Genomic DNA, 9621 nt, shown 5'->3' on the forward strand with positions numbered 1-9621 from the left:
CAATACCTTGGGCTGCCATCCCTTGTTGGTAGGCATAAAAAGAAGGCCTTCAGTAATATAAAGGAAAAAATATGGAAAAAACTAAAGGGGTGGAAGGAAAAGTTGTTGTCTCAAGCAGGGAGGGAAATACTTATCAAGGCGGTGATTCGAGCAATCCCGACTTATACAATGTCTTGCTTTAAGTTGCCTAAGGGTCTGATTAAGGAGATTGAAACATTAATTAGAAAATTCTGGTGGGGCTACAGGGGTGAGCAAAGGAAGATCCACTGGGTTAGCTAGGAGAAGCTTTGTCTCCCTAAGAATGAAAGTGGTATGGGTTTTCGAGAATTGAGCAAGTTCAATGACTCCCTTCTAGCCAAGCAGGTTTGGCGCCTTAGTACCCAACAAAACTCATTATTTCATAGGGTGTTCAAAGCAAAGTTCTTCCCTCATTGTTCCATCATGGACTGTGTTTCAGCAAATAAACGGTCCTATGCATGGAAAAGCCTCTGTCAAGCGCGACATGTTATTGATTTGGGTTCAGTTTGGAGAGTCGGGGATGGGAAGAATATTCAGATTAGGAATGATAGCTGGCTGCCTAAGGTTTCGGCCACAAAAATAGTTTCTCCTATTTCCAATCTCCCTCAAAGTGCTAGTGTTAGCGATCTGATAAATGCGGAGTCCCACTCCTGGAAAGTAGAGTTGGTATTGCAGGAATTCATCCCCCAAGAAGCAAGCCTTATCCTCGGGATCCCCTTAAGCTACCAAGCTGTTCCTGATAAGCAGGTTTGGCTCCCAACCCCTCAAGGTGTATTTTCAACGCGTAGTGCTTATAAGTTGCTTGTAAACTCCGATCGCAAGGTGCTGCCTTCCTGCTCAAATCTGGACCATTCTCATTTGATGTGGAATAGCATTTGGACCCTAAAAGTTCCCCATAAAGATAAGCATCTGATTTGGTGGGCCTCACATAACTCTCTCCCTACTCTTTGCAACTTTTGGCGTCGACATGTTGTTGGTTCAGTCCTTTGTGCTAGCTGCATATCGGATTGTGAAGACGTGGTGCGTGCCTTATGGAGTTGTGCTTCACTCATTTTGATTTGGGAGTCGAATGATGTAGTTATGAAACTATTCAGGTATAAGTTTGTGGTCTTTGCTGATTTGTGGGAAATGATTCTGAGGATGAGGGACAGGCTAGATATAAATCTTATGGCAACGATTTTCTGGCTTATCTGGTCGAGAAGAAACTCAGCTCGGGTTGGTAAGGCTTCCATTGAGGTTAATCAGATTCGAAAGAAGGCAGAGGAGCTCCTTCATGTCTTCCAGTTGGCAAATGGGAGTAAAGTCCACCGTCCCTTGATGCCTGCGTGCCTTGTTCGTTGGACCTCTCTAACCTTTCCACTGTACAAGGTCAATTTCGATGGGGCCACCTTTTCTAGGATTGGTGCGGCTGGTTTGGGTGCCGTTGTGCGTGACCATGCAGGTAATGTCGTTGGTGCCATGACAGAAAGAGTCATTCTTCCCTCTTCACCAGCTGTGGTTGAAGCGTTGGCATGTAGGCGAGCTCTTTTCTTCGCAAAGGAACTTAGTATTTTTATAATTTCTGTTGAGGGTGATGCTGAGGTCATTATAAAGGCCATCCTAGCTGGTGACACAACCAACCCAGAATATGGCCATGAAATTAGTGACATTTTGTCTGTAGCGATGGATTTTCGCTCTTGTAACTTCTCTCATGTAAAACGTATAGGCAATTCCGTTGCCCATTTTCTTGCCAAGAAGTCTGTTTTTGGCAATGAGCTACAGGTTTGGATTGAATCCTCTCCTGAAGACATAGCTCCTCTTGTAACTTGAGACTCACTGTAATCTGTTTTGAGTTTTATGTTATTTGCCTGGCCTTTGGGTCCGGTTTTTTTTTATAAAAAAAAAAAATCGCCCTTGAGATCATTTTGCCGAGCATTCATAACTAAAACAAAGAGGATGGGAGAGAGAGGCTCACCCTGTTGTAATCTGATAGCAATATCAAAGAAATTAACTACAAGGGGAATATATGGTTACTGGCATTTGGAAAACAATATGTGGAAATATAGATCTGGTATCCCAAAATTCAATCTAATATCCGGACACTCCTTGATGATAGGCTTGACAATATTTTAGAGTACTTGTTCCAACATAAGTAACCTTTTGTTTAGGGAATTTTTTACATAACAACTAGGGGCTTATAATATTATTTATAAACAAAGCCCACAAGGTTTAATGCCAAAAAATTACGAATTTTCGATTGAGCTAGTACCCGACTTATTTTTGTCTTCCTATTTGTTGTGTCGACCAAGCCCACATGTCTAAGAAAGAAAGAACCCAATTAAGGAGAGGTGGAGTCGAGGGCAAAAGAGTCATTTTAGCATTGGTTATGGGCTTATCAAAGGTCTCTATACTAAGCTTGGAACACTTGAGAAACCATGAACAATGCAATGTGCACAGCGCAGGTGCTCATGGAAGAACTGTAATATTTGCTTAAATAAAACCCTATACGCAGCACACAGAGGTAACCGGTTGTTTCAAATCCATTAAATTCAGAAAATTGAGAAGAGAGCTTTCCAATTAAAGCAGGAATTTTCGTGGTCTTTGAGAGACGGGTGCAGTGGTTTAATTCGTTAATTACCTACGTATAATACACGTGAGAAAATAATTTTTCTCATTAATTCGTTATTTTTATCCTTTGTTATATTATCTTTTTGCCAAGGAGAAAATGTAAAGCCAGTGGCCAACGAGCAATTCATTGGTGTGAGTACCAGACTTTAACTATCTCAACCAACCCGGATTTAGCCACTAACCTATCAAAACACAATATATTTAGGGATAATTACACTTCATCCACCTGTGGTTTGCCTTTAATTTGATTTGTCTCCCCGTGGTTTCAATTTTGACACTTTACCCACCTGTGATTCCTTCAGTTACTAATCCGTAACCCACATCTGATAAAATCAAGGGTAAATAGGTATTTTTGCCCGAGTTTTATGTCTCTCTCCTCCAAAACAAAAAATAGCACAAAAATGCAAGAGAAAGAAAATCAAAAAGTGGTATTTGTCTCTCTCTCCATTCACACAAATCTTGAACATGAAGAACATACCCCAAAAATAAAACCCAGATCAACCTACACAAGATCAACCCCAAATCTCCAAGGTGCATGATCAGATTGTTTTGTTACAGAACTCTGCCTTGTATAAATTTCTTAACACATTGCAAAAAATCCAACGCTTGGATATGCTTCTCACAACGTTATTTCTCAGCCCAAATGGCCCAATTGACCCAGCAATGCACTTGTACGGAGCTTCTAGGCACAGAGTTCAACTCTCACGCATACGCCACTATGCTTCAAGATTGTGTCCAAAACGGTGACCCAACTTCAGGGAAGGCTCTCCACTTTGAGATTCTGAAAAGAGGTGGCTGTTTAGACTTGTCCGGGTACAACATTCTTCTCAACATGCATGTGAAATCCAAGTTATCTTGTGTAGGTTGATCTGGGTTTTTTTTTTGGGTATGTTCTTCATGTTCAAGATTTGTGTGAATGGAGAGAGAGACAAATACCACCTTTTGATCTTATTTCTCTTGCATTTTTGTGCTATTTTTTGTTTTGGGAGGAGAGAGACATAAAACTTGAGCAAAAATACCTATTTACCCTTAATTTTAACAGAGTTGGGTTACGGATTAGTAACGGAGAGAATCACAGGTGGGTAAAATGTCAAAATTGAAACCAAAGATAGGCAAGTCAAATTAGAGGCAAACCACAGGTGGGTAAAGTGTAATTATCTCATATATTTACGGCTACAAAAGGAGCCGAACACCATTCGAACTACAATTTCATTACCAGCTCTTTGTTTTTTTTTAGCTTATAAATAGACCTTTTTTTCTTTTTTAACATATTTTGCACACCATCGAAAGTAAATCACATGATTTTTCAAGTTTGCTATTTTTAGAATCTTGCAAGGCTTAGGTTTATCCAATAGAAAATTTTCCTGAAATAAATTAACAAACTCATTTGAGTATGGGGAAATATCTTCTTAAAGAAAATAATCTTTTAGTGCCTCTAATTCTGTTTTTTACTTTCCATTCATTTCCGCTATTTTCTTGGAAACGCGGCTCAACTAGGGTCTTAGGCCGCATTTTTGCAAACGCAGCTGGAAAAAACGCGGCCTAAGACCTGCGTGTTTTGTAGTGATCCCTTCAATGAGTTTGTGTAGTTCCATCCCGGTTCCTGTTTGCGGCACTCGATTTTCTCTAGGATTTTGGTTAGAAGAAAAAAATTGCGTAATAATGTTATAGAGATCTTCACTTTAGATTCAAAAAGTGACTGCCTTTTGGTTCAACTATGCATTGTTCTTTGAAACTATATATTCTTTTTTGAAACTTTTCTCTTTCAAAATATCTATTATGTTTGTTTTCTCACTCAATTTGAATGAGTATTATTTATATAAAAAAATGTAAATTTTTATTGTTTAAATTTCAATTTATGAAGTCCATTTCATAATTATTGTTTTTTTATTAATCATCATACTAATACACCAATTGATTTTTTGGCAAATGTTAGATTTGAACTTAAGTCCCTTATTTGAGTACCAAAAACTTTACTAGATAAATTAAATGAACAACTTATGAAAATGTAAATTGTTTTAAATGCTTACGTATATTAGGCGCATACCGGACGTTGACCCGGTTTACGAGTTAGGTTACTAGGTCACTTGTTCAACCAATGGGCCACTGGTTGAACCACAGGGTTAAATAATTTTTTTTAATATATATATATGTATGTATGTATGTACGTATGTACATAAAAGTAAGTTTAAGAAATCATAACATGAGTATGTAATTAAAAAAAAAAGGCATATACCTAAATTAAACTCCCCATTATAATTCAAAATTAAGGTTTCACAAAAAAAAATATTAGAAATTCTATAAAATTCACAAACAAAATAAACGAATGCGATAAAATTGCAACAAAGTCTTTGCTAAATAAAATCTTGTCACTTGTCTTAAAATACTATATATTAAAAATAAAAAAAGGCAAATCTCAAGCTTTAAACTTAAAGCAATAAATAAATAAAGCATAAAAAACATAGATAAAAGAAGAGAAATAAAAAATTTAATGTCAAACTTAAAGCAATAAACAAATAAAGCATAAAAAACATAAACAAAAGAAGAGAAAAGAAGGTTTAAGCAATAAACTATATAACATATATTGATATATTTATAGCTACGTGCTAACTAGTTATGTGAAATTAAAAATTAATATGTTTAAAGCAAAAGATTGATGCACAATTGCAGTTTGGGGAGCTGAAACAATGAAAAGTGACAGTACAGTAATGTGAATTGGCAAAAAAGGTGAGAGTATAATGCATTTTATTTATTTATTTTGCCATATTATCATACAATAAACAGTAAAAAAGTTAATGAAGTGACCCAATTAATGTAATTTTACACAATTCACAAACTCAGTTGGGTTATTGAAATCCAACCAAGTCACAAGGTTTGCTTAAAACCCACTACATTTTACCAGTTTTGACCAAGTCTTGTGCACATCTGATCCAATTGATCACCCGGACTGGTTTATGTGTCAGGTCACCAGATTACCAACTCCACGGGCAAGGCAGATCGGGTTTAATAACACTGTTGTGACCAATATTGTTTCTAAAAAAAAAAAAAAAAACCATGTGACCAATATTGTTTCAAAGACAATGACACCTTTTTTTTTTTTTTTAATTACCGGAAACTTAGAAAGTTTCAAACAGTACTTAGCATTTATTTGAAAAATCAAAAGATTTACTCTAATTAATATAATTCTTTTTTTCTTTTTCTTTTTTGCATGCAAACAAGGTATCCAAAGCTTTTTTTGGGCACTTGGCGAATATATTATTTTTTCAAAGATTATAAACTTTTGAGATTAATACTTTGATTTGAGGTTGATTTGCAATATGCACCTTACTATCCAAATTTATACTAATTTATAGTTTTAATTAGTATAAAATTTTTTGATAGTAAGGTGCATGTTGCATATTCACCTTACATGCATACTGCTAAGTTGGATATTTTCTAGTTTTTTTTTTTTTTTGGTGAAAAAGGAAGGATACTTAGATTAGATATTGATTAATCTGTTACAACAAAATCCAGCCGCATCAGAGGCTAGCAAATTGACCACCACAGGCGGCGGTACAACAAAAATAGCAAAAGAAGAGACTACACTTGAACCCAACTTAGCTAAAGCATCAGCACAACGATTAGCTTCCCGGTACACGTGTTGTATCCGTCTATTAGGAATTTCTCTGTAAAAGCTCCTGCAATCAGACAATAGAGGCTCCATTAACAGATTTCGAGTATCACTATTAATCATTTGTACTACACTTGATATTTTCTAGTTTTAACATGTTAATTTGCACTATGTGTCAATTAATATGTTCAATCCCTGCTTACACTAAAAACAAATTGGTGTTTGGGTGTGATGATAAAGAGCTATCATTAGAAGCGGATGCTATAGGTTGTGAAACTCTAAATAAAAAAAAAATGTATAGTTTTAATTGGCGTTTTGTATATTTCAATGAAAAACATTTTCTACTCTCTATAAAAAGGAAAAATATTTTCTAGAAAATGGATATTTGTTATTAAAAAAAGTGTTACGTCCACAACATTTTTCACAATACTTTCACAATAAATCCTAAATAGAAAGTTGTTGTGGGTTTTTAACTTGAATTTACCACTGAAATTATTTTCTTACTCACTAGTAACAACTTAACACTTATTTGTTGTGAAAATATTGTGAAAATATTAGTAACAACTTAACACCTAAGATTTATTGTGAAAATATTATGAACGTAGGATATTTCTTAAAAAAAAAAATTTTGAAAAACTATCACATTCTTGTGGTTGTGACCCTAAAATTGAGTCAAGAAATCATTTTATTTTGTCTAGCTCACGTAAAAATTTCTTGTAATTTCAAATAATGATATGAAGAAAAGCTTTAATTTACAGAAACAAAGCGTAAATGGAAAATCTTTTCTGTTGTTTGGATCATTTAGAAGCCTTAAATTGGAAAATCAACCCCCAAATACTTAATCAACGACAGTCATTCGGCAAAATCTAAATACTTAATCAACGACAGTCAACAAGAAGTCTGTTGGGGGGGGGGGGGGAGAGATTTTCATTAAGAAATTTGTTTTTTCCTTTGTTAAATATATAACATTTCATAAAACGTTGCAGTTTTTTTTTTTTTTATAATAATTTTTAAATGATTTTTACACCATTAGGCTTATTTTTTGTTGATTACAGAAAATGCTTTCCAGATATGGACCAGAATTTTTTGCCAAACGAAACAATATAACCTGTAAAAAACATTATCAGAGAGAACATTTTTCGGGACCAAAACGAAACACAATAACACATACCCAAATAAAGCACAAACCAAACATCACAATTGGCCCTGGCTGCTGGAATCTTGAGCACCTATATATATATTGCCTGCATTAATCAAATAAGATAGTCAGAGATTTGAAGCTAACTTGTAATATATCAAACTCGCTCGTTACCAACAATGCTAACTACCATTGATCTACCAACCAAATTTATTCAGAATCCAATTATCCTCAACTCCGGCTTGTTTGTTTAACTATAAAAGTCAGAATCTGGTTTGTTTGTTCCAATCATTTAGTTGTTATAAATAAAGATTCTTCATTCACAAGCAAATTTAATATTTCTAAGTCAGTTACACCCACCGTTTTTGTCATGGTCACTGTTTGATTATTTGACCCTTTACAGGAGATCAAACAACTTCGTGAATAAAGAAGAAAAACTACTTGTTACTTTAACATAATGGGAACCAAAATGAAAAAAATAAGTAAATAAAAATCCATTTCATGGCTAAAAATGGCAAACATATGATGACACAAGATCTTTTTAACAGTTAATTACGATTAAGACTGTACACACATGATTTTGATTAGTTAGTTGCGACTAATCCTGGAAGTAGATTGTGTACGAAACTATATGGGGTTTGTGCTTTGGTCGGTTTCTCTGTCGCTAAGAAAGTCTTAGCTTTGACTATCTTCTCGTAGGCTGTAGAATAGGTGGTCCCTTCCTTGTGAAGGCGTTTTGTCCTCCCTAAGTAACAAGTTTACCTTCGGAGCTTGTTGGGTGTTTTTTTGTGGGGTATTGGGAAACACTACTACCATGGAGGATATCATCAAGTCCTGGAATAACCTTTCTCTCAACGAGAGAGAAGATTTGGACCTTACATTGCAGAATAAACTAAGGTTCCCTGAGTTCATCATAGCTACAAAATTCCTAACTAGGGTCTTAAGCATTGAAGCAGTGGTGTGAACGTTTAGGCAATTATGGCAGTCTACCAATGGTTTTAAAATTCTAAATCTCGAGGATCACAGTCCTTTTTGTTTTTAGTAATCAAATGGATGTTACTCGAATCATTCAAAGTGAACCTTGGTGTTTTGACAAACATCTTGTTGTGTTGGAAAATTTTGATACTGATGTTCCTGTCCGAGAGCTCCAGTTCCAAAAGGCCACGTTTTGGGTCCAAGTGCATGAGATTCCAATCTACTTCATGACAAGGGGAGTGGCTGAGAGCATTTGTGATATTATTGGCGAAGTGAGTAGGGCTATTGGCGGAGTAGATGAGGATGTCGATAGTTTTATTTGGGTAAAGGTAACTCTGGATATCTATCTACCTTTGTGCAAAGGTTGGTTGGTATCCTTTGAGAATAGTAAAAAATTATGGGTTAAGTTTATATACAAAACTGCTCAATATTTACTATTGGTGTGGATGTCTAGATCATGGCAATAAGGAATGCAATTTATGGATTGAAAGTAAAGGACTCTCACCCCCAATCAGAAGCAGTTCGACCAAAGTTTAAGAACCGCCCCGTATAGATCCTATAATAAACCAATTGTTTTTGTTCCTGGCTACTATGATGGAGCCAAGGCGACTGGCAACAAACCCCAATTCGATGGTGGAGAGACCTATGTTGATATGGTAGAGGAGACATGTTGAGGACATGTCGGAGATATGGAATGGGACATGGATGGAGGAACTGAAAAGGAAGGCATTAATATCACTCCATCTTTTTTGCCCACTGAGATGGATAGTCCAGCTAGGTGTAATTCAAAAACACAGAAGTCTTTTATTAGTGTAGACAATTGTTGTGAGACTGGTAAGGAAGGTGCTAGTATGCGAGTAAATTCCTTGGGCAAGAATTCAGGCTTGGAGCCTATAAACAAGATCAACTCGAGGGTGGGGATCCTTTCTTGGCTAAACTTCAGGAGATTGATAGGGAAATTGGGAAGTTTGAAGGAAAATCGAACAGGTACAGTGGTTGGTGAGCTATCCAATAATATTCTGTTAACCTCTCATTTAAATCCTGCTGGTATTTTAAATCTGGGGTGCAAGGCAGGTGGAATGGTGGCCTTTTTCAAATTGGCAGAGTGTGCTGGGACTGATAAAACTAGTGTCCAAGGATATGAGCCTCCCACTTTTGGGCCGAACCTAGTCACTACCAAATAATCACCTAATGGTTTGGATATGGAAAAGCATGGATCACCTCACCAAGACTCAATCACTAGGTCCAATCTCCTCAATACTTCTCAAGGGGT

This window comes from Castanea sativa, chromosome 4 (genome assembly GCF_040712315.1).
Source record: "Castanea sativa cultivar Marrone di Chiusa Pesio chromosome 4, ASM4071231v1".
Classification (NCBI taxonomy): domain Eukaryota; kingdom Viridiplantae; phylum Streptophyta; class Magnoliopsida; order Fagales; family Fagaceae; genus Castanea; species Castanea sativa.